We start from the raw sequence: 26658 nt of genomic DNA, 5'->3' as shown, positions 1-26658 counted from the left end.
TACTTAAAGGTTTCGCGACACCCTTCCTTCTCTCTTTCTTCTCCTTCGCACCTCCCTTTCGCCTACCATTTTCTCTGTGAAGAGAATCTCCGATTCCTCACTCCACTTAACTCCCTTTCCTCTTTGCCCTCCCTCTATTGCTCCTGCCACCCCCATCTTTACTCTCTCTCTCACAAATGGTCTTCACACGCTTCTCTCTGTGTTCCCTCCCCTCAAAAAGCCTCCACACTCAAACTCCTCGTCGTCTCCTTTTGCATTTCATTTGGCCTTGCTTTCACCGTCTTAGTTTACCATCGGACCCCGCTCGCTCTCACGAGCCGTCACCTCTTCCCTTTGCACATCTTCAAATCCTCTTATTCCTCCTTCTACCTCTCTCTCACCCGCCGCGCCCTCCTGCGACCCGCCCGACACCATTAAAGGGAAATTTCTAAGTAGGGAAAGCCTCTCACAAAGAGCTCTCGAAGAGGTGATTCTTCTACGCGGGTGAAAATAATTCCCTACACGGAGACCGTATGCCTGGGTGTGTGTGCATGCTCCTATAAATTAACGGGCATTTTTCTACTGTACACGGCGTTGTGTTGGGACTTGGGGAAGACCCAGATTCATAATCTAGAGCAGAGGTCTCCTATTTACTAGGCCACGAGGGCCGCATTCCAAGTCCCGAATCGCCCCGCGGGCCGGATAGCAAATTTACCGATGACTGAAGTATTCGATTCCAACGTCTATTGAAGTATCCGGTGACGTATTTCTTATTTACGAACAGTTGAAGGCGATTTTGACGTGTAGTACAGCGCTGCAACGCTCCTAGTGGCGTCTCACAGAGTTAAACGAGCGAGAATCGCGCGCTACTTGAAACGAGTGCGCGGGCCGTATTTTGGAGACCCCTGATCTAGATTAAAGGAGCAGGATATGTTTCGATAAACGTTTTTGGTGAAAAACCAATTTTAAGAAATTAATTTTTTCTTGTAATAGAGCTTGTATGGGAGATCTTAGGGTATTAGGATGACTACCAAAGGATGTAAGGCTTTTTTGTGTAATGTCATTAAGCGGAGGAAGTTTGGTGAAAGGAGGTTATTATTAATATGAGTCATCTTCCTTAAGGCAGTATAAAGTCAATGATATCGTTGAAAAGTGAAGGTTTGAAACGGTTGGAGGCTTTGTCACTGAAAATTCTTAAAACTAAAGGAAGTCGGTATCAAAAAAAATGTATTCGGTAAGGAAACCATTGTAGGAGAAATTGGTGTTACAAATCGGTAACTTTTTCAGAGTGATTCTCAAATGCTACATTTTGTTTGAGCATTACAGGTATGACCTGTAGTCTCGCGATGTGAAAAAGTTAAAGCTAAAGAAAAAGTGTTAGTATTTATCGAAGTGGGATACAAAATGAACAAATTATATAAGGGAATAGGTAGTTACATTGAATAGGATCTATTGAATAAAAAATAAAGCATTCTTCGATTTCACTCAATCATAAAAAGTGATCAAGGGTTTCCTCTAGTAAATGAGTAAATATTTCCAGCAGAAATAAAAAAATATGCCCTAATATAAGTAATATTGATCTTCGTCTAACTCTTACAACTGAAATATTATGATTAAAAAATATTTAAAGACACCTTTCCATCAAGCCTAAGCTTATCTTTAGCTTTAATGTGCAAACTCTTACAACTTCTTTCATGTGGTGAAAGAAAGACATGTTAAAAGGCTTTTTTCACCCTCAAACTCCCTTTCTTTACGACTTCAGGTCAGGGCGTGTGTTGAGGAAAGTACTTGGGCACAACTTGATGGTAAATTTACTATGTTAGGCAAGAGGTTACCCCACTATAATGAGATTTAATGGATGATTCTCCACGCCTTGCAAAAGCCAATCTATTCATCTCCCCGAGGGCGGGACGTGGCCGTTTCAGTATGCTCTCACATCCTCCACTTACTAAAATTGTCCGCTCCTTGATTTATCCCGAGCTTACCCGCCGTTGCTAGCCACTCCGAGTTATTCATCGTCTTCTCAGGCTTTCCTCTCCCTCCCCCGTCAACAAGGACCTCTTACCTCGATTCCGTGGCCTAGGCAAGCATTCAGATCATCTTCTTCTTCGTCCGTACTTAAACTCACCCCAGCCATCGGAGGAGTAATCTAGTGCCTTCCCTTAAACCGCCACTGCTCGGGGACACACTTCCGAGCATGAATCCCATACCAACGCCCCTGCAATTCTTGGTCAACTAAGTTTCTCTCGTTAGGGACGCTTTATCAGAACCCGAGGACATTCCGATGGAAATAGTTTGGAAAGGAATATTCTCCCAAACCTCCCACTTCTTCCCTTGCGGCTTCAACTTCTGTGCGCTTCAACTATGCCTATTTGTGATATTTTCCTTCTTCCCTCCCTATGTATACATATGTATATCTCTTACGCCCTTTGCTCCCGTTTCTCTTGTAAATGTCTTATTGGAGTATTTGGAGAGGAGCTGTGAGGGCGGGGAGGCCATTTTTCACGCTGCCTTTGCGTCATCGCCTAGCAAATGAAATTCTTGGCCCAAATTCTTGTGGGATTATCCTCTCATATTCCTTGAGCTGGGTGTGTCGAACGTTTGGCAATCTTGGCTTTCGTTCCAAGGGATGAGGATATTTCAAAGTTCACATCCAACCCTCTAAATGAAGGGAAATGTGACTGGGTTTGATTAGTTTGTAACTTAGTCCAATATTGCCTTGTTATTCAGGGTTGCGTTGTGGTTATTTTATCGTTCATGCTTAGATTCGTATTTTGGTGTAGTGGGTGAATATATTTGGAATTATATTCACCCACTACCCCAAAATGGGTGAATATATATGTAGGAAAGTTATAAAAGTATTTCAGTCGTGTATTTCTAGAGCGATTTCCTTGTTTTCATAGCGTTTTTATTTATTCCTTGACCTCTCTCCTTGGCACTTCATTTTCCGGATAGCTTGGCTTATTAATATAACTCTCTTGCTCAGATTAGTGTTGAGCAAATAGGTTAAAACCCTGTAATGTGAGTATTTCTATTTATTGCTGGCGAGTTATATAATCTGCATATACTCATGGCATAGATCAATTGAGTTCACTTCTTATAAAAAAGTGATGAAATTTACATATGGAATTAATGGATACATAGGTGAATATTAAAGCTTTCATGTCAAATAAAAATATATTTTTGAGTATACAATGTGCGAGAATAAATATCGCTACTACCGTGGAATATCTTTTATGCATGCCGTTTGAAAAAGTTTATTAAATATCAGGAGCCATTTATTTCATGATGGGCAATTGATTTAATAGATTTTTAAAAAATCATTTTCGTGCACATTTAGATAAAATCATGGAGTCTCTCTCATTTTCAACGTTAGTTTAAAAAATACATAATAAATATTAGCTCCATTAGTTATTTTTTATAACTAGCCAGTAGTTTTGGTAAAATTCGTTTAAATAAATTAAATTACGTGTAAGTGAAACCCATACTGTTTATTTTTTAATGTTGATATTTTCGGAAAGTAGGCTTTCGCAACGAGATGCATTGTTGTCAACGGCTTTCGGGAACAGCTGCGTATTGCGCTTTGTCACGTGAGCTTTCGCGGTCATTGCAGGTCGCATCACCAGGCGATGAAATTTATATATTTCTTTTTGATTAATCTCATGCTCTCTAATGATAGTTTTGGCAGCGGAAAAATCCTAACGTGCGTTGATGATGAAAAGAATAAGTAGGAAAGATAGAAAACTATTTCAGTCATGTATCTATTAGCACTCCAACTCTGCCTACATAATTATTTTGTATTTTCATGCCCGCAAATTTCTTGATACCAAACATTTTTTCATCCAATTTCGGCTTTTGAGGAATTATTTTCATCAATCAGCTCATTTATTAGATTTTTAGGCCATTCATTTCATTTTAGGTTCCAATCACAAAATTTATTATGTTAAATCTTCACAAGGTCACCAAAACCATTTTTATTATTATTATTATTTATGACAAAACCTTCGCAGAAAAATGTGATATGCAAGTGATCAGGAATCTAAAAGCAAGTTCAAATTATGTTTATTCTTAATTATTGAGAAGATATAGCAATTTTTCTTGACGGGCTGCAACTCTTCCGGAGAATACAATTATTTCGCACCAAAGTCTTTCATCGAAGAATCGATTTGTCTCAGACTGAGAACATACTTTTTTAGCCAGGGGCAATTTCACCCCCCATCTCCAATTTCATCCCTTTGGTGAAAGAAACTTTGCTTCCGCCATCGATTTTATATTAATTTCTCACTGTTCTCCTTTCTTTTTCTCTCCTTCACTTTCTTCTCCACGAGAAAACCACTTCATTCTATCGTACACGTCTCAATCTGATTACCCTTTTTTCGCCATTCGGTTTCACGGTCTTTCCTGATCCAGCTCTACCAACCCAGTCACACCTCAAATCCTTATTTTCGAACTCAACTCACTTACATTCCTCGGATTATTTTCCTTTTTGTGCGTCTTGTTGATTTAGAATTCAGTCGCATTCAATTGCCAATAAATATCTTTCTTTGTTGTTAAGATTTCGATATAATCTCCTCCTTGTAGTGCAAATAACTGTTAAATAAAGTTTTTTTGGAATTACACTTAAAAATATGTAGCCTCTCATTTTCCTGATTGCCTAGTCCGGTAAATAATGTAGTTTATGGCTTAAAATCCATTTTTTTCCTCAAAAACTTTAATCAATATTTCATAGTGTGATATTTTTGGTGCAAAATAAGTGTAGTCAACTCACCTTGTCATTTTTTCCATTCGCAAATAAATATGTAACCTAAGGCAAATCATATTGGTAGAAAACCACTCTGTGAAATTAGAATCAAGTCTTGTATGAGAAATGATTAATCTGCCCGCTGTGTGACCTAATTTGGGTTTCTAATAATTAAGATATCGAATTATCTGTGCTGTAAATTATTATTCATTCCAAAATAATGGAATTAATTTTTTAAATCTTGAGTCTGTAGTACATCATGCAGAAATTCGGCACAATGAAATAGAACTTGAATTCTGGTGTAAAGCCTGAGAAGCATTTAGTAATTATTTTGGTATGGAAATTTCAAATTTTACCTCTCAGCTTTTTTTTTATTCCACGAACTTTATATATATTAAAGATATATTCATGGGGAAATGCCTAACCTAAAGGTAAGTCGGGCATGCTAAACCTCTCTGCGTTGAAGTTTGTCTATACTCTCACATCCAGGGTCCCACTCTTCGACACTACGCGTCGCAGCTGTCGAATTTGGTTGGTACTATCTGCACACCTCTCCTCTCGTCCGTCCTCATTTTCATTCCCCTTAGCTTTCCTTCTCCTTCTCTCGTCCGCGCACTTGATTCAGTTTTGCTTGTATGGGTTTCCAATGACCTCCCCTCCAAGTTGACGGTCTGGGGCTTGCTTGGGGGAGTGAAAAGACGGGCTTTATGAATTCTGTTGGGGCAAAGAGCTCTATGTCAGGTTTTGTCGCTGATATTCCTATAGGAGGATAGTAGATACTCCACGGAAAGCAGCTTAATAATTTCCGCATAACCTCATAAAGGTTGATATGCCCCAAGACATTCTAGTAATTTATATATTAAAACCCAATGAAGCGGGAACACTCAAAATTTCCAGACATCAGATTCAAATTTTTACGATTCTGGAAACAGTTCATATGACTGCCAGTTTTTTTATTACTTACCATGAATTTCCTGTTCTCGAAATCAACTTGATTTAATTTACCCCTGCTTTTAATATCTGCGGTATTTAAGAAAAATGAATAATTGGCGTTCCCTGTCTCGCTTTGATACCATGATAAAGATAACATATATCTGTGATACGAAAATTGCGTTTTGTTTTTAGAGAATCCATCTTTTAGAAAACTTCGTCACGATAATTGTTAAATACTTGATTTGCAAAGCCTCTCATCTACACTGTCATTCTCAATTAGAACAGCACAGCCAATTGAAATTCTGATTATGGAGAGAAATATTAAAAGTTGATTAAAAGTTTTGGAAAGCTATGTATTGAGAAAAAATACGTTATTTCTTGGTAAATATCTTCCTCTTCACAGATCAACTTTCAACAGAGCGTGCGGTTTTGGTAAATATTTAATGGAAATCCTCTAGATTCACTCATTTATGATTCAAAATGATTGAGACTGCCATATTCTTCTGCTGTCTACAGTTTTCAAAACCCGTGAAGTAACACAATTTTCAAGAGTCACTTCAAACTGCGAAAGAGAAACCTCTTGCCTTCCGAAAATTTTCTCTCTTATAAACTTGTGCTGCTCGTGAGGAATTCGAAAGTTTAGGAAGAGGTTTCATGATGCTTTTAAAGTCACTCAACTGATGCAAAACTGCAGTTTGGCGCCAGTTTTCAAGTACCTTTTTCCTGCTCAGTGAAGAACATAAGACTTTGTGGATTTTTTGTAAAGTGGGCGTTCAATTGGGAGATATATGTGAAGTTTTGTCGTTGAATTTTTTTATTTGAAATTCATTTTTTTAGAGAAAGATATAAGTTTTGAGAACTATTTTGAGGCGAGGATTTAAGTCTATACGGATATTTTCTTTATTCTAAGTTCTGAGGTTACGCTTATCTATCTTTAAACTGCATATCCAGTTGAAACACATATTGTGTTAATCATCATATTGTTATTTTTGCGCTGCTAAACTTAAAATTCGAGACATTCGTAAATATGTAAGTCAACTACGCATGGTGAAAGAGCAGTTGGTAAATGATGTAACAGGTCGATCACTTTGAACATCAGTTGATTAACGTATCACAAATGGTTCTATTAATTGAGCACAGTGTAGAAATTTTATTCCGAACACCTTTCGCTATTACTAATATCACACATCACTTTTTAAAGATATTAATCTTATTCACGAGCAGCATTTTCAGTATTTCTAATTGTCCTTAGTGCCTGGGCGTTAATTTGTTCATTGTCGTAATTCCTCTGAAGCGATAATCCGAATTAGATAGTGTTTGGACGTATCTTAACTCTGCTAACCAATAATTTGCTTATAAATTCCTTCCACCCGCTTACTACCTCATCATCAATGTACTGTGATTATTATAATATATATACAATATTTATCACTACACAATTACTGATATTGTTAAATATTTACATGCATTTAACTCAATGTGGCCCTTATGGCATGAATACAAGCTACCTCGGTTTGCGTTATTACCTTCTTTTTTCTAGAAGTCGGATGTTTTACACATTACTCGAACGTTCCCTTTTTTCTCCTTAAGAAAAAAACTACCCTCAACGAGGCTGTTGCAAATAAATGAACGCGACACATACGTTGCTGTGGAAGTATACATCGTATCCTATCAAAACCAAGTCTCTCCCTCATAACTCCAAATTTGCTTGATTTTAATGACGTACAAGTGCTTCGATACACACATTCCTCTGAAGCTGTGAACAAAAGTCGCTTGTGTAAGCGTCTTCGTCGTAACTCCTTTACGGTCTCAAGAGCGTTCAGGCAATGCGAAAGGCGGGGAAAGAGGAGTTTTTAGCGGTCGGGAAGGAGGGAGGAGGGTTGGTAAGTGATTCCACCCTTTGGTGGGCGACATTTTGCAGCCCTTAAACTTGAGCGCCTGATAAGCGAATCGCCAGGACGAGAACCATCGTAAAGCTAAAGGTGGGTGGGCGGGAAGGTTGCTCTCTAGCCTTTGGTATGGAATTCCGTCTACCTAGAGGGCGAACACAACAGGCCTCCTCAGCGAAAACTCCGCCCACCCAACCCACCCTTTCTCTGAGTTCCGGGCTCCAATTTGGAGGAAGGGAACAGAGATCGTGAGCGTGAGATCAAAGGCGAGGCATGAAAGGCCGCAGGAATAGGAGAAAGGGAGGGGAGGAAAAAGGAACGATATATATGGGAAAGTATTGGAGGAGACTGATGGCCTATGCGCTGTTGCGTGGACGTAAGGTAAAGATGCTAAGCTTTCCGCCCGGATGGTATTGGTGGTCAGCGGATAAAGCCTCCCTTAACCGTCGTGAGCTGCCCAAGCGACGGAAATAGAGGGACCAGATATAAGAAAACATTGGAAAAGAAGACCAGTCATAGAATACTAGGCAGTTCCCTTTGTCGTAAATTATAGCTCGGCGGAAGGTATACCCTCTCACCGTTTGTCTTGCATATTTATTATTCATTGAATATACCTAAGGAATCCCTGATATAGAAAAGAGAAAATTTAATGAAAGATGACTAGATGTTCACAGCTTCAGAGGAATGTGTGTATCGAAGCACTTGCACGTCATTAAAATCAAGCAAATTTGGAGTTATGAGGGAGAGACTTGGTTGTGATAGGATATTTATGAATTCTATGTAAACTTTGAGAAACTCTTGATTACAATTACAATGCTGCAGAGCCAACCAAATTTCATGGATTTTAATTGCTAGCTTTTTAATAAAATTTCACGAATATTTTCTGTTAATTTGAGTGCAGTGAGAAAAGTTTCTTTCATTCTGACATTTTTTCTCCTTATATTAAGCACAAGGATAGTTTTAGAAGTGAAGGTTTCCGGAAGTCAATAATTTCGTAGGTCTTGCTATTCCTTCGCATTACCCTTGCAGGTGTAAAGCTGTGACCGAGATTTTTCAATTCTTAAAATCAATGGTGGAAATAGCTTAATATTTTCATGGAACTAATAGAAAGTATAATTTCATGGAATGGTTGCAAAAATTGCCTCTGAGAAGGAGCATTTGTTGAAATCAACAACAAGATATCCAATGCTACGCAGGTACTATGAAACTTATCTCCATGAACTAATCGTCCTATCTCACTCATGTTTTTTCGTCCAATCCTCCCTCAATATGAATTCCAATAATGATTTCCAAATGTGTAGCGGGCGTTCATCCTAGCTAGATATACCCTAAAGAGGAAAGGGTGTCTTTGGATGGCAAGACAGCGAAATTTCTGTAATATGATGTGGGTCTCACAAGAATTTGAATGCCGAAATTTTAATAATTTATGCTACAATTCTTCCAACAGGAGCACTACTAAAATGGTCAAATGTCTATTTCTTGGAGGTCCCGCTTCATCTTATTTTTATGATCAGCTGTCCTATGAAAGGAGAACGAGGTACCTTCCCATGCCAGTCCTTGTGAGGATGTTATTTATAGAGCATATAATTTTGCACCGTTCCATGAGAAGTCCCTTGCCTCTTTCGTCCGAGCATGCCACAAAAAGGATCCCCCTTGTACAAGCCTGAATAAATCCGCTTCGCTGGGACTGAAACTCGGTGTGCCGTAATGCCTGATAGTGGAGAGCTGAATGAAAGGCAAGGAGGAGGCCGTTGTCGTACCGGAGTGGAATAACCCTTTCTCCTAAGGGTATAACTGTGAGTGCAGAGGAAGGGTTACCCTTTTTTTCCAAAAAATGAGTATTGGGAGGACAGACGGTGGAGCGGACGACCCCATGAATGGCGGATACTTTGAGGCCGTAACGAAAGAGGAAGGTTATTATTTCTTCCTTTTTTCCGAGGGAGATGAGAAAAATCCTTCAATCCTCTCCGTCGGAAGAGGGCCAAGCAAAGTCAATCGCGATTCTCAGGTTGACCGGATGACCTCCGTAAGGGTCGCCGCGTGGAGGCGGAATTTCCTCCAAGGGGTTCCTTCTCCGTCTTCCCTCAAGGCCACGCTGCATAGCCTCCCCTCCCTACGAACCATGCTCCCTCCCATTCCTCCTGGGATCCCTTTTATCATGCCTCGGGAAAAAACCCTTTACGTCGCCCCTCAGTGGGGGTTAGAGAGCTGACTGACTTGACTGACTGCGGGTGGTGTTCTGAAGAGGAACCTTAAAAACCCGTCTCCCCACCCATTCCCATCACTTACTAGCCCACCATCTCACCCCACCTATTGCGCGTACGACGTATATATTTTTTTTATCTTTTTATCTCCTTCTTCCCCGGGAACTATCCCGCAAATTTTCATTTCCATGCGTAATCACCTTCGGCGTTCTTTACTTTTTGCACCGCCTCGGCTCTTCCGTTCAAAATTGTCCCTTTTCCTAAAAACCTTACCGCCTCTCATCCCGATCCTCAATCCCCAGCGCTTCTTTTCCAAGGTTTCTCCTCATCCTCTCCCTCTCTCTTCCTTCCCTTTTACCCTGCTCGTCGCAGCATCTTCCTCACGTCCCCCTCCCCTCATCCTTTGCCTTTCCTCACCGTTCCGCTTTTCTCTCAATCTCCATCGTCTTCAGAGCTCTCTGCGAGATGGGCGGGGTTCGTGGAGGGGATGAAGTTCTCCTTAAATCTTTTTTAGCATCCATTTCCCTCCTAGAGTTGACTTTTCTTTTCGGAGCGCCCGAAGGAAAAAGATTCCTCATTTTCCCTTCGATATCAAATCCCCCTGCGTGCGCTTTCAGCGCTTATGTGGTACATATATATATTTACATATATTCTTCCTATTTCTCCTAACCCCCCTCCCCTTTGGATCCACCACAGCGTCACCTCAAGTTCCTTGCGAGGTCTTTGCAAGACGCATCACACCGTGAATTTCCTTATCTCTTCCCTTTCTTTCACTCCATATCCCATCGTCGTCTCACTCACCAGATCTATCAGCCAAGGCTTTAATCCTCGCCCCAATTCGCATATTCCTCCTCGTTTATATATATTTTCCCAACCTTCCTTTTTCTATATGGTTCTTTTTGAAGACTTTTTCGTCTCTATCCTGTCCCCATTCCCGGCTCTCTCAACCTCTTACCTCTGGTCCTCATCATTTACTCACCTTTTTCATCCTACTTGGCATATCTTCCTCACCTGGATCACCCTATATCTCCGCAGTCTGCAATTTAGTCCCCTTTCCGAGCTATATCAACGCCTTCCTCCCTATCCAGATTATTTTCTTATCTTTTTCCATCGTTTTCAGCTCCTACGTATCACCCGAATCTCCCTCCCCCACGACTATGCTGTCTGCCATTCTCTCTTCTTCCGAGCCATGCCCACGTCTTCCCCCTTTTTTCATCATTTTCTTATCTCTTTCTTCCTCCATAGCATCTTCTTCGTACCTTGACCCCTGTTTTCCTCCGCCGTCTACCATTCTGCCTCCTTGCCAAACTAAATCAATCCTTTCCACCTGCTTTTGATCGTCCTCTCATCTATAGCATCTTCTTTGGCGCTTCTTCGTCGCCCGGCACGCCAACTGTCTCAGCCACATGTTCCTCTACTGCCATCCGACAGCTTTTCTCGCGGGCGAGGGCCAAGTGGATGTCGCCCCTTCTTTCCCTCGCCCTCTTCGCTTGGATTTGGCATCTCATATGAAGTTCACCTGTCCTCCGCCCGAGCGCCTCCGCCGTTATCTTCGATCTCCGGTGGAAGTTCCTGCATCTCCCTTCTCCCCTGTGCCTCCCCGAACTGATTCCGCGTCATCTTTGGGAAATGCGACCGTGCGTTTAGCTCTCCTCCGGGAATTCTTTCATTCGCCCCCGGGATAATGTCTCTCCCCGGGGTTTTATTTTCCAGAGGCAGCCGCCTCTTTCTTCCCTTCCGTCCCGGTTGCAGGCACACCTTTCCTCCGGTAATCCGGATCTGCTGTCTTCTTTCCGACTTTCTCCCTGCCTCCGGCCCCCGCCGTGAACAGTTCGCCTCGAGATCAGCGGGGGGCCGTCGCGCCAAATCCGTCTCTCCGCCGCATGTTCGTACCATCGCATGTCCATCTGCCGCCGTCATATCCGCTGACCCTTCTCCGTCATTCTCCTTGCGAAGTTTATCTCGACTCTTGTTTATTTTTTTGCCTCGGCCCCTTTCGTTTCCGATGATATATTTTCGATCGCCTTCGAAAAGCGGTCCAACCTCCGCTCAGTGCGACGTTCTTGACCCTCTATTCTGAACTATCTTTCCCTTCAAAAGCATTTTCCTTTTATGTATAAAGTCTGAATCTCGCAAATCTGGCTGCCTAACGCTTCGAATATGTACGGTGGACATGGCATTTCTATGGCACTTTGTTGAAATTTTCCCAGAAAGCACTGTTCTGTTCAGTCCGCCTACCTTTCGTGAAGAAAACGGTAATCTTCGATATTCATGGATAGAGAGTTCGTAGATATTTTCCTATCTCCCTTTAACATCCATTTTTTGCGAAAACTGCTCAAAAGTCCAGTATTTTCTTACAACTCGCATTCCCAAACGTGAGTTAGCGTCCAGAAAATTTCATGTAACCCTCATAATGTAATATGATATCATAGATAATTGCATATGAAGAGAAATTCTGCATCTCCATGGAATGGATGGGCTATATGGATGATTATTACAGCTTTCAGTGCTAAATTTGTACAACGAATCTATTTTCAAAAAATATTATTTCCTTCTAACGCTAATTAGCGTGCATACCCTCATAAAATATTTGTACAGTAGTTTTTGGACATGAAAATACATCAACTTTTTAAAATTACTCTTTTAACGATACTAAGTAATGTTAATTCCTTCTTTCCTTCTTTATTCCTGCGTGCTTTCTCGCAAAAATTCATTTTCTATTTCTTTGTGACTTCAATTCAACAATTTATCTTCTATTTTAATCGGTAGTTATCGATTTTTACTGTAGCGACTTCTTAGGGAGCTTTTTCATCTTATTAATTTCGCTTTTTTTCTCATGATGTAGCCATTAAGTGCTTCAAAATGTATTAAAGCCTTAATTTAAGGTAAAATATGTGTTCCTGCTGTTTTTAATATTTCCGATGTCAAAACAGAAATATTTATGTTACCCTAATGCATACCATCTGCTTTTTTAAAAAAAACCTCATCCATAGCCAATTGAGAAACTCAAATCTGGATTACATATACATCGATAAAAATTGTGGTTTACCATAAAAAAATTAAATGCTACTTTCCAGATTTATAACATTTTGTGCTCTGCACCTTCTCCTCTTGCTATCTGGAAGAAGAAGGACGATTTATTTACATAATTGATATTCTAAGGGCTACTAAACCGAGGAGCCTGAACTTGTTGAACATGTAATAGCCCTTATGTAAGTGCTCTAAAAAATCATCTATTAGCTTCGCGATGATTTACATTTCCTTCCAGAAGAGTATAAAGAAGTAATCTTTCCTTTCGATTGCCCTACCGCACCTCTTACTGTAGACAGAATGATTTCCTCAACGGTTCCCTGCTGAGATTCTGCGAAGACATGATGTGCATATCAATAGCTGCATCTGTTACTCCAACTTTTCCAGATGTCGTCTCTTCTCCGTTTACCAGAATGGCCGTCGCCGCTCATCCATCAACGCATAGTCTCATAGACCTCATTCCTCTCGCTGCACCCTTCAACACTCCCATTGGTCGCGCTTCTCTCCCAAGTCAAGCCTTATCTTTTCCCGATATCACTTTGCCACACTGCCTCCATTTTTTTCACTCTCCGTCTCCTTTTCATTATTCTTCACCCTTCATGAGACTCTGTTGCCTTCAACCTTTCCCTCTCTTTGACATGCCTCTTCTTTTGCCTCTCATTACGTTTCTTTTGGAAATTGCTCACATTTTACTTCATATTTACTTGGACAATATCTACCTAAAAATAGGTTTTCGGAGAATTATTCTTTCTTTTTCGAGAACTGAAAAGGGATCAAAATATATCCTCCATATATCCATTTGTGCTCAGTGAAAATTACAATAAGTCTACCATTGGTTTTTCTTTAATTATCAACTAATACCCGCGTAAATAGTGTGCTAATGTTGGTGATCAAATTTTAATTCGCAAAACCAGCTCGGATTAGTTGATTATTGATATAGAGGGTTTTTTTCTTTCAGTTTTCTTCATTTAGTGGCTCATTTCTTCTGATTATATTTCAGTTTCATTACATACTCCCTGCTAGGGGCTTATATTTATAAATTTCATTGTTTCTTCGAGTAAAAAGACAAATTTATCTTTTTAATAATGCATTTTCCATTCTCTGAATCGCCGTTGCATTGTTGCTAGAATTGATTGGTTGGATACAAGTTATCGCATCATTTACAACCTCCAAGCTTTTTATATGGTTCTTGAAATTCTCTATTATCGTAAAGGAGCCCGAATTGCCCATTAGATATGGTTCCCTATGGATATTCAAGGGTGTTAGTGAAATGATGTTCCGAAAATCCAAATTGGAGATTCGCAATTCTCGAATTTTGATTTATTATAAGGGTCTTTGATCCAACTGCTGAACTCAATTTGTAATTATAGAATAAAAAGTTGACGATTATTTATATTTTAATCTGTAGAGGACTTTGATCATGTGATTGGTACCATAAACATCATTTGACTGGTATTGGGTTATTATGATTCAGAAATTTTTCTTAAATACCCGGAGTCAGTATGTATTGTACGTATCAGTTTTAAAAAATGTTATGGATAACTAAGTCGTAAAATCTCCAGCACATCGCTGCGTGAATTAGCCATCTATTTCCTTCTTTCAATTTTTACGCATAACTTCAAGCATGAGTCTAGTTGTAATGGATTGTTAGTGGGAAATACAAATGTACAAGAATTAATTCCAATTTCACTCATAAATATCCTTAGATTGATTACAAAAAAGGATGAGAGATGGTGGAATAAAATCTGAATATATTGCGGAATATGCTTTGGATGATGAAGAAACCCCTTAAATCTCTTTTAGGCCTCTTCTTAAATTATATTCGCTCACTTCTGCTCAATTTCATTTTCTCCTTTCCCCATTTCTCATTATCAGCCTGTCTTCTTTACTTGTCAACTCGAGTCATTTGAAATGGTGCATGAATCCCAAAATATAAAGCTTTTCCAGCGGAAGCGTCGTTGGATTGCGTCAAATAATCGCATTTCCCTCTCCCTAACTCGCCTTCCCATCGCAATTGGTTAACTTTCTCCCTGTTATTTTTGGCAGGTGTTAAATATTTCACTGGTAATTAATATTTAACTCCTCTGATAATTCCTAATTATAACATGTCTGTCCCAGTTAATAATTCATTACTTTTTTCTTTTTTCATTGTATCTAATTAAATTTTGTCTACAGTCAAACTCGGCTTCGCTCCAAATCGTTTTAATTTCAAACTTTTGATTTTTTTCTGCTTATTTGGAAACATATCTGTTTGATTAATTACATTAGAGATCATGCGAATCATTGATGTTTTCATTGATTTTTTCGCGCAATTCATTTGAATGTATCCAAATTCTGGCATAGCTGGTTATCAGAGTATAAATTATTTTCATAAATTTGAAGTTTAAACAAAGCCTTCAATCTCTCAAAATTAAAGAAAACACCTCATAAAATGCAAATATTGTATCTTAGTATATTTTAAAGTGTACATTCCTAGTATAAGTTGCTATAGTAACAGCCGATAATTTGAAAATCAAATGCTTTGAATGTATATAATTATCTTGAAGTTATAATGCTATCGTATCAAACTTCCTACTGCTCAAAATGCACCGGTCATGTATCATTAATAAACGATCAAATTGAAAAATTCAACTAGCTCATGCCTACTTAGAATATAATATTTGTATTTTGTCAAAATTGGTAAATGTGCTCACCCAATTCATTGTGACGAGTCTCAAGATTTAGATATAATATAGAGTGAATTTAGACGTAAGCTAAAAACTCAAAATGATAAACGAATTCCCGAGAAACTACCGATGTTATAAACGCCATTAAAATTTATAACAATAGCAAATTGGTTTTGAAATTTATTTAAATATCCAGGCATAGTTCACAATTTTACCTAATTATACTTTGGTTCATTCATTGGTATTTTAGTCGCTCTACTGCTTAGCCGTCATGCTTTATTTTTTTGGATAGTCATGCCTAAATAATTCAAAATATCCGATTTCCTTTGCTTTTGGGCTAAGATACTAGCCGTTGTAAAGTTTACGCCCTCCATGAACATCCATTCGAGCACATATAGGAATGGTGAGGATATTAATGAAATTGTGTCGGAATGAAGGAATATATAAACTACTTTAATAGAAAGTAGTCATTTATAACTTTTTAGGAATGTGTGAATGAATAATGATGCGCGGGAAATAAAACTGGTAGAATGATGGTAATAGTATCAATGGTGACATCAAAATTGGAAGAGAAAAATATTCTCGGAATGAGCGATAGTTAGAGGAACGATAAAAATAACGATAATAAAAACGAAACGAACAAGACTGTGGTGTGGTGTTTCCATGTGGTGGAAAATAGGAGAATAATGAAGCATAAAATTGCATTTCAGACAAATTATTCGGTAATTGAAAGGGAAGGATTAAGATACAACGAAAAGAGGAAAGTTCCTTATTCGGCCATTTTATCATAGGTTTATACTAAAAAAACAACGCCAAATTACCACCACCTTTTCATTGGGTGGTGAAGCCATAACAGTTTTAGTTCATTTATCATTTTATTTTATTGTATTTTAAAGTTCACAATTCATTTTTGTTTACTCATGAGGAAGAGCCTTTCAATGAGAGATGGAATCGCCAGCCAGAGTGTTAACAACAAGGAGCAGTATGGGGCCGATGTACAAGACCGAAGAGAAGCAGAGTTTGAGTTCATACAGCCGTTGATGGATATCACTACCTTCCGCAGTAATTGATACGTTTTTGAGGAATTTCCCTATTTCTCATATGCGCAACACTTCAAGTGGAGTTACGACATTTTTAGTTATTGTGAACTGCGGACGCTCCTATTAAGCATTCGAATCCATAGTTACGCCAAAGTAGTCAAAAAAACGTGCTGGAACGTTGGAGTTTAAGAAAGCTGATATTTCTCTTAAAATTAGCTGCTGGTTAGGAATAAAGTGAAAGTAAAATGAAATAAATTTCACGATTGCGCGGTCTAGAAACCCATTTGAGAAATCGCTTTAATTCTGATTACGAGGTCCCGGGTTCATATCATTATTATTATTGTGATCACGGAACACTAAATAACGTTCCACGTGGCCCAGAGAAAATTAACGCTCTGTTTTAATAAGTCAATGTACACATAAATACATAATTTATGAAAATTAATAAATCCGGGCTGAATAAATTAATTTTGAGGAAACTTCGGAAACTATTGGCCGCGGGTTGTCGACCCCAGATCATAAATATCTCCGTAAGATGCAAAGTAAACTAGAGGGGAAAGAAAATACTACAAGAAGAGACGTAAGATATCATGCTGCGACGATAGAATACGGGAAGAGAGAAAGTCATAGTGTTAATATAAATAATCCCCCTCAAACCTGAATAAATGCTATTAAAATGCCTGAGGACTAATCTTGAATGAGCTGTGCCCTCACTTATCCGAACCATCTTTTGGGTTGAAAGTGTGCGTAATCTGTGTTTTAATTTATATTTCTGTCGTTGATCTGAGTTATGATAATAATTAAAGCTTCGCTGAGTTAAGTTGATGTAGATCGTGGCTTTCTGCATTCATTGTTCACGGATTCACGTAGACTTCGTTTTTCCATCAGGGCAAGATGGGCGTCACCACAAATGCTCTCACCCTCCCTTTTGTCTCAGCCCTCCCACGAGAGGGTGGAGTTGGAGGGAATACCCGCCGAACCATAATCTCGCCCCGACATGCCATTCAAGAATGGTTCCGGCTAGACAATGCCTCTCCTCACTTTCTCATCGTTTCGCCCCATATAGCTTTCATATCCCTCACTATCACTGTCACCCGTCTGTCTTCCCTTATTCTGTCATCCGTGTCCTAATGCCCTGCGTCCCTTACAATGTTTTTCCTGCCTGTCAGTTCTCCATATATCTTTTAGAGGTATTTCAAACCTTGGGTCGGCAAAATCAGGGCTGTTGGGCCGTCTTTGGTCTTCGAAATATTTTCCTGCGGCCCGCACTGCTTGAAGCCATTGGCACTTAAACATTCAGATACTAAGAGTTCGCAGGGAGAGACTTTATTGCATATATTGCATGAATTACGTAATTATTTATACAGTTAGATATTAAAATGAGTAGTTTTACAAAAAAATGCCTCACAGTTTCTATATTTCCTCTCAGATTTTTCGATAAATTTAGGAAATACTCAATACATGGTTTCACCACGGTCACCCGTTGGCTGCTTTCGACCTCTGTTACAATTTTACGCTGGCCCGGACATCTTTTAGCTGTCAATAAGCACCGCGGGATTTAGAATACGCATGGAGAGACTATATTAGGGTTATGGGGTACTAAAAGAAGAACTGTTTCCTGAATTCGGATAACTATTATATTTCATGAAATGGGCTGTAACTAGCCAAAGGGATAACTTTAACGAAAGTGCCTGTCAGATACATTTTACTATCTAAATTGATTGAATCACGAGATGGATTGCGTTTAGAATCCAGGTTATGAGAAATTAAATTTCCCCCGACACATTTCCAAATTTAGTACTACACGATGAAGACATTTCGTGAAAACGAATTAGGTTCCAATGTAGAGACACTGGGTAGTAAATGTTGCTCAAAGCCATTATTAATCTTCCAATCCCCACTGTAGGTCAAGGATAAGTTGGTTGAAAATCTGATTTTTCATGAAAACTGTTAGTACTCATTAAAATCACTTTGCTTCTTGCTACCGCTGAAAATAAATATCTTATGTGTAATGGCATCTCTGTTATTATGATTATTATCTCGGCATCGCTAGTACCTTTATGTTGCGCAGTAAAAACATACCACTGTAAAAATTGCTCTAAACTGCTTATCATTTTCAATATTTCCGTAGGCGTATGGTGTAGGCGTATGCAAGTACAAATTTATGGAGGAAATTCTTTTATGTTCTATAGCTATTTCGGCCAAATTCATATAAAATATTATGTACATTTCAGCGCCCGTAAATATATTCAATACATACAATAAATAGATTGAACTAAGAAATTGAGTCTGCTATTCATGCACATTTTATAACTCAGACATGTTGGCGTTCATTAAATAACTCTAATTTAGACTTGCATTCCCTTGAAAAAATATAACTCGCTTGATAAACCGTTTATTACTCATCCCATACCTCAGCTGCGAAGGTCCTGCATGAAATCCGATTTAAGGATTTTATGAGTAATTGTTAATTAAAAGTGCTCGTTGGCATTCCATCGTCTCCATAAAAATCAAAGGTTAATTTCCTCTTCCACGTTCATTACGCTTCGAATCTTTTATGTCGTTCTTTTTCGCTTATTCTCCAACACGATTCAATCACGCTGAAAGTTAATTCTGTGCAACACGTGGTCGTATGTATCTTCCTGCTTTCTCCGTCCTCGTTCGATACTTTTGAATTTATTTCACAGAAGTCTGCCGTATTAATGGAATTAAAATCCTCTAGTCATGACGGCTCCCTCATTCAGAGGCCTCAAAATCACTCAATAATCCATTTAAGGCCTTTTAAAAATTTTACCCGGATATTACATGGTTTGTACAGGTCAGAGAAGGATGGTAGCAGAAAAAATTCATCCATGGTACATGCCTAAAAGAACTGGAAAAGTCAAGTAATAAAAATGAAGTCTTTAGTTAATATTTTCAACTTCATCTGGCATTTTCAATCGTCTTTACACTCCGACTTTTAAGTGGGCACTACATAAAAACTAATATTATCAATTTCTGGAACAATATTTTAGTTTTAGTTTATTCATCATTCGATATGTTTAATTTTTCTCCAATTATCTTTTCATTGAAAATATAACAGATTGAAAAAGGTAATTTTTAAATTTCATAAATAAATTTGCCATAAAATAATAATTACATCAGGGCTCAAGGATATCCTCAGGGGTTGTCTGCTGAAATGAGGGTGACGTGCTCTAATAAATCTTAGGCCTCAGGAATTGAACATGTCTCATGACTTTTACAATTGAACATAACTCATCAAGTTACTAGTGCATAGTAAATGACTTGATTGGAATTCTATGATTGAATATAACAAACTACATTAACTTTAGCTTATTTCTGAGAAATTTCTGATGTTTCGGAGTATGATCATGGCCCTACTTTAGTTAATTTTCAGACTTCTTACCTAATGGCTTAGTTCGGGGTGAGCTCTAGTTTCATGCATCAAACCAAAATACTAAATATAATATGACGCTCGAGTGAGTAACGGCCTTACCCCACCCATATCGAAAATAAAAAAATCCAAATGCTATGGATAATCCCTCAAAATCCCTTTTTGGACATGTATTCTAAGGGAATACTTATGCTGCAATGAGAGGTAAACCTGAACGGTGGGGACGTTTTCACAGGTGATTCAGATCTTCGATCGACTATGCTTAACCCTGGCGAAAAATTATGTCGCCCCTTTGGATCTTCCGGGCCAAAAGTGTCGCCAGTGTTTTTTTTTCTAGTGGTTGGAGTTAAATTCAATATATAGGGACAACTTTTATTTACTTACCAGTTTTTTCTACTGCCCATGAGTCGGCCTAGATGTCAAAAGTTCCTTCCGTAAAGTTTTTTTTTAGTGCTGCACACTATCAGTTGGAGCTCTTTTTTCTCCACTTTTCCCCCCGTCATTGATTTACCCATCTCTCCGGTTTTTTTTGTCCAGAGGTCCTTCAGATCATACCCTTTTCCCCTCGTTCCCAGCAACGATGCTGCCAAGGTTTTTCTCTTTTATGCGTGTCTAATGCATTTGGATTTACTGCGTATTTTGATGTAGATACTACGTATTAATTGTTTTGAATGGTTAAAACTTTTGCCAGATATAGTGAGTGCTACACATAGGAATTCTTTTCCATTTCTCTTTTCTGCACCCCCACCTTTTGCCTTCGCGTCCTTCAGCCATTTCCTCCTTTCAAGTCACTAACGCCGATCAGAGTGAAGCAGTCTATTAATTTACGCTTTTTTCTCATCATACTCGCCCCTGTCAAAGTGAGATATGTGTAGGAATGTAAGCGAAATATTTATATTTTGACGCCGGCCTCGGTGGCGGCGGGGTAACGTCCTCGCCCGCCAAATAAGAGGTCGCGGGTTCGACTTCCGCCTGCGTAGGTTTCCCCAGGACAGGGCATGGTTGTTTGTGTACGTGTACTTGTTACATTTGTTGAACATCCAGGTGTAAAATGGCCAGTAAGAGCTGTATCCGGTGGTTTGAGAATAAAAAAAATAATATCTATCGATCGCCTGTTAATACATCGTTATATTTCAGCTGTGATGTATGTAATGTACATACATTTGTTGCGTATTTTGGTGTACTACTTATTTATTGTTGTGAATGGTCTTAGGACTTGCCAAGTATTGTGTGTGCTTGACATATCTATTTATTTATTTATTTAATCCAGTCCAAAAACAGCACGAGGCCAATTACAGAGGACTCACAATAACAGGAGAAACAGTTTAACAATATCAAGCAACGTAACCAATAATGAACAAAAAATATTCAACAGCATTTAAAAATAAATATAAATATAAAAATTTCAATTCTATTCCATTCCAACTTCTCGCCAAACAGGATTTTTTTGCGAATGATGCAACCAAGGTTTTTCTTTTATTTAAAATATCTACTGATGAAAATTTTACGGGAGTCAAAATACTGAATCATATTCACCCCCGTCCACTAGGCAACGAAACTTTGCCCTATAAAATTTCTCACTTTATTACTGATTTTGTGATTTAAATTACTTTCCAGGTGAGTCCTTGTTGTTTTCTCAAAATTTTTTGTAATTTAGTGCACTTTGAACCCAATTCAGATCGCCTTAATTCGCGCTCAGTGCCTTATGAGATAAGTACAGAAATCACTGCACGCAAAATTTACGGGAATCTACGTACCGACTGAAGCATATTCACTCCAAGGATAACGAAACTTTGGACGTTAAAATTGTCCAGTTTATTACTAATTTTGGAATTGAAATTACTGTACAGTTGAGCGTTTTTTTTCTCGAAAATCTTATCAATTTAGTGCACTTGAAACTCAAGTTAGATCATCTTTATTAACGCTCAGTGCCTTAGCAGCTTGAAAATTAAATTATTCGACGGAAATACGGTTAGCCTGGTTCGAGTCCAATGCAAGGTAAATGGCTTTCTCCTTGTGGACGTATCGCACCTTGTTTTCATCCGCAGCTCTGCCGTGAGCTTCATTCCGCGTCCTCCGGTCGCCCGCGTTTAGGGTTGGCTCCTCTTTGTCCCGCACCCTTCTATTCCCGTCCCTCGGCTCCATGGTAAACCCCCGCCTCATCTATTTTATTGCTTCTCGTCCTCATCCGACTGCGTGGCCTTGTTTACTTCAACCGAAGTTTGCCACGCCCCCCTCTTTCGCCTCACGCTTCCACGTCCCCAGCGACTCCCTTCAACACTCCGCGCGACTGCTTTCCCCGTTTGGTTTACCTTCCTCCCTCTACCCCTCCGCTAACTTTTCCCCCGAACCAACTCCTCCGCCCCATCAACCATTGCCTTCCCCCGCCTGTTTAAGACTCTTTCAAAATTCAACTCCCGGCTATATCTCTCTCGCTCTCTCCAACTCCTCACTCCCTGCAATATTGCTATCTGCCTACCCCTCCTTTCTTATACAGTCCCTCCCACCTATTTTCAATGGTCCTCATCTCCTTCTCATCCATCTTTCTCCTCCATCTCCACTCCTTGGTTCTCTTCTCATCGACTTCCAACCAGCAATTTTTGAAATATTATAGGATGCATCGCACGCAGCTATAAAGATGCATTTTAAGGTCCCTTCACCTTCCCTGGGAAGCTAAAATTCTTCTTGAACTTAACTTTTATTTTTTGAATTCCTATCGAAATGTACGGTATATTTCGTGGTTAGTTATTTCTTTTGGGGGTATATTTTGAGCTCTAGGCTATTGTTTATAAAGTGCTATCATCGAGAAAGAAAGATAATTTGTTCTTATCTACACTTACCTTTGCCACGCCGTATTTTTCTCATGAGGTGATATTATTATGGTCTCAGTGCACCTTACAACGTCTATTACAGTATTACGAAGTAAAGTTTCGTTTTCAGCCTTTCCATACACTCTGCTGAATGCCTGATTTATTTTCATAATTCTTCAGCATTTCTCTTTTGCTCATTTTTTTACTTTTGCCACATGCTATACAGATATTGTCCATTGGCATAGCATACTTGCGCTTTGGTTTGCATTTTTTTTTTCAATGTTCCTAAGATTCGTACTCGGTATTATAAAGAAGTAGAATGACCTTGTGTTTAAAACAAATCGTCATTTGTTCAGGTATCACTATCACTCTCATTAAGTGAGCAACAAAATATATTCCATGAATAAAAGACTGTGAACCGGTTGAAAAAGGAAAATAAAAGCTGTTGATATTGTTAGTTCAGGAAGGATTTGTAATATTATTCAGCTTTTTAGATTTGAACGCGCTCTCCTCATTAAAACATCAGGTTTGACAGCGGTATTAATCCGAGAAAGGCTCGTCTCTTTGTCTCCCCCAGTCCACTGTACATTTTTCATTAAATCTGAGCACATGACTGATAAATAATTTGGGGAAAATAGTGTCGTTGGTCAGCGGTTGCTATTTCCAAGCTAGCCATTCCACTCTGTCGAATTGGAATTTCAAATTAATATACGCCCGAGTTGATTTCAATATTAAATTGTTCGTAAAGGTTTTAATGAAGTCAGTTTTAACTGAATAATTACGGATTCACCTTTTTAATTAGTTATTTTTGGTCGTAATTGCATGAATAATTGCATTCATCTTTCACTTTTCTCGTGAAACTTTTCAATTTCCATGATTTTTCGAGCTGTGAAAATAAACGTGTTTTTTAAGCCATCATTTTGGTGGAAAGGTGATAAAAATCGGAGCGACGGATGTGTGGGGAATTATAAACCCTTGCGGCAAGTAAAGAGAGTGAAAACACGTAGGCATGGGAGTTGACGTACATAAAAATGTATGCAGTTCCCATATAGATTGATTTTTCGTGTCGAGGTCCGCCAAAAATATCTTAACCACTAATTAAGGGGTACTAAACTCAAGCTAGCTAGCTTCAACATCGTATCCACGCCTTAAAAATAAACCTTATAGTAAAATATTTTGTAAAATAAATGAAAAAAGTGGCTTCACGAGGCATAACAGACTCTGGAGAAAATTTTAAGCGGTGACGCTATTATTTGGACAATATAATAATGGCCAAGATTAGTAAAAAAAAAGTTTAGTGTGGAGAGATATTCCAAGTACCCATCTGATTTTCATCTTTACCTGCATGCATTTTTTATTTTATAGCCGAATATTTAACGTTATAACTCTTACCTTGAATGTGAAATGCGTATAGCGCGTAACAGTTATCCATAAAACATGGCTCCATACGCAAATATTATGCAGCAGTCGAAATTTTTCACCATGATCCCATGGAATAGTTTAAAGACTGGGGACCTAGAGCATTTCATGCACCATTACAACACAGTCATGAATATCAGGTTTACTGAAATTCATGACTTGATCGAGGAAAAAAAATTAAATAAGGTAGGAATGATTTTTTTGCTCATGCTAGCCTCTAAACCACTCATCAACCCTTTTCGATGCTAACCCACATTTTATTCCAACCGAAGAAACCACAACCTTCTGGCTTTGTACAGTAAAAGGAAGGAACAGGTCCTCATCCCCTTATCCCAATGCTGCCCAACTCTCCGTCACTACCCCTCAACCTCGAAGGATGAAAAAAAAGAGCAACCTCCGATTCTTAATTTCTTCCTTCTTCTCACACTGAAGGAAACAAAATCCATCCTCCTCCTCTCCTCCCCATTTCAGACGTTATCATCAAACCATCACTCTTCCCCGCGGTGGCATGCGCTTTTCATTTGAATTTCTATTGAAGCTCACAATCCCTTTCTCCCCCGTACACTGTCCCACCAAATCCTGCGTGAACAACCTCTGTGACTCGAAAAATTATTTCTCCCCTCCCCATTTCCAGCCACTCTCACCTCATAGACTTATGCACCTTGCTTGATACCAACGGAACTAAGAGCGTCGTACCAACATGATAACCCTGATATGAACAAGACTGACGCCACCTTAGCTCGGCGAATCGATTCATTGATTTTATGACGCTTAAATCAAGTGGAAACGTTGTGTGTTAAATCGAAATATTGGCTCAGATTGAATTTAATTGAAACAGGTTATATGCTGTCCCTTGGAAATCTCTAAACATTGAAGAATATAGGCTCATAAAAGTTAATCAGTGCTTTAGGAAAATGAAGCAGATATATTGTAAAAGGATTGATACAAATGGTTTTATTTTACCCTACCATAAGCCTACAATATATAAATTAATGAATTATTTTTGCGGAAAAAATAATTATACCAGTTGGAAGCAAGAATCGGTCTGTTACCATTAATTCGGTGACTAGCCTCCTTCCTGGTGATCGGCATTGAGACACACTGCGTTGTATTCTGTAGCTTAGCCCTGGTTCCCGCTGCAGTATCGGTAACGAGAGAGGATACCACTAGTCGGAGCACTTTGCTATTAATGATTCGAATACGGTTATGTGCATTTTGGCCCACATCTCTCTATCTCTCCCGCTTGCATACCCGGGCGGAGTAGGAACTAGCGGAATTCAGCATTCGGCTGCAGGCCTAAACTCCGTGACGAGTGGTGATTGTGCCAGGAGGGAGACTCCGGGAATACACGGCCACGTGGTTCTTCTCTCACTCGGGAGAAGGGCGACCGTAACTATGCCTTCGGATGCAGACATGTAGAAGTAAGTGGAGGCCAGCTAGCAAGCGGAAGATACGATCGCTCTTACAATAGGACTCATGCTCGGCTTAGGGTAGGACTCTGGCGAGCTCATGGCCGTCCATCGGGTCCCAGCCGAATACTCTGATCTGTGGAGCCCTCGCCTCTAAAAGAAGCCTGTGGGTGTCTCTATGTTTTCTATTGTTTGGGCCCAGCGCCCGTTGACGAGAGGCCGTCGCCCTTGCGAGGCTATTCAAAAATATTCGTCTACTTTGCCCCCTTATAGCTGAATTTAATGAATTACCCAAAGCCTTACTTTTTAGTGAGCAAATTTAGGAATTGAGTTGGTAAGAAGGCAACTAAGTCAATTAATTTGCAAAATATACTCCATTCAAATACAAACCTGTACCTAATACTCACTTACTTGCCTTAAATTTGCCGAATAGTTCTGCTTCATATCATGCACCTAGGCTTACAAGGATTGGTCTTACGGTAGTGATTACACCGGAACCAGTAGAAATAAAATAGAAAATGAAACTGCTTTGACTCTCTCTCTCTCTCTCTCTCTCTCTCTCTCTCTATCAGTCTTACTACCAGATCGTAGTTCCTCCGCTCTTTGCTCTCTGAGTCTCCTCCTGTCGCACCTACCCGAGCGGAGGAAGGCCGAAATGAGGCGTTCGGATGCAGCACTATGGTCGGAAGGCGGCAGGGCGTTGGCGAAGGCGTTGTGCCGTGATCCCGGGGCAACTTCCGACCTCGGCAGTCACCCACCCTCGTCTCTCTCCACCCATCCCATCTACTCTCTTCCTCCCTGTCCTTCTCTGCTCCTGTATCGTCGCTCCCCGCAAGGTATTGAAATCCGTTTGGGCTCCACACACGGCAGTGCGCCTACGTGAACAGAATACAGCGCCCCGGAAGGTAAATCAATCCCTCGCTACGACTCCCTCTTTGTCGTGTCTTCGTCTCCAAACACACACACTAGTCTCTCTCTCCCTTTCTCTCTCTTCTCTATGTCTCTTTTTTTCCCTTTGTCTCCCTCCTCTTTCCCGACCTCTGATCAGCGAAATTTTCGTAGCTAAGGGCCGCACATTCAAATTAGATGGTACCCTTCCACGGAGCGGATTTTAAAATCATAATTTATCGAAGTAAGCGTGGGT

The 26658-nt window shown here is 39.5% G+C and overlaps 1 protein-coding gene across 2 annotated transcripts in view; it reads left to right on the top strand.

Annotated features, from left to right (window-relative positions):
* The window catches only part of LOC124153452 (neural cell adhesion molecule 1-like), a 463051-nt gene that overhangs the window by 285091 nt on the left and 151302 nt on the right, over positions 1 to 26658 (top strand). The window lies entirely within an intron of this gene.

The sequence above is a fragment of the Ischnura elegans genome, chromosome 2 (assembly GCF_921293095.1).
Source record: "Ischnura elegans chromosome 2, ioIscEleg1.1, whole genome shotgun sequence".
Taxonomy (NCBI): Eukaryota; Metazoa; Arthropoda; class Insecta; order Odonata; family Coenagrionidae; genus Ischnura; species Ischnura elegans.
Note: the sequence above shows the minus strand (reverse complement) of the source record. Positions and strands in the feature narration are given on the sequence as shown.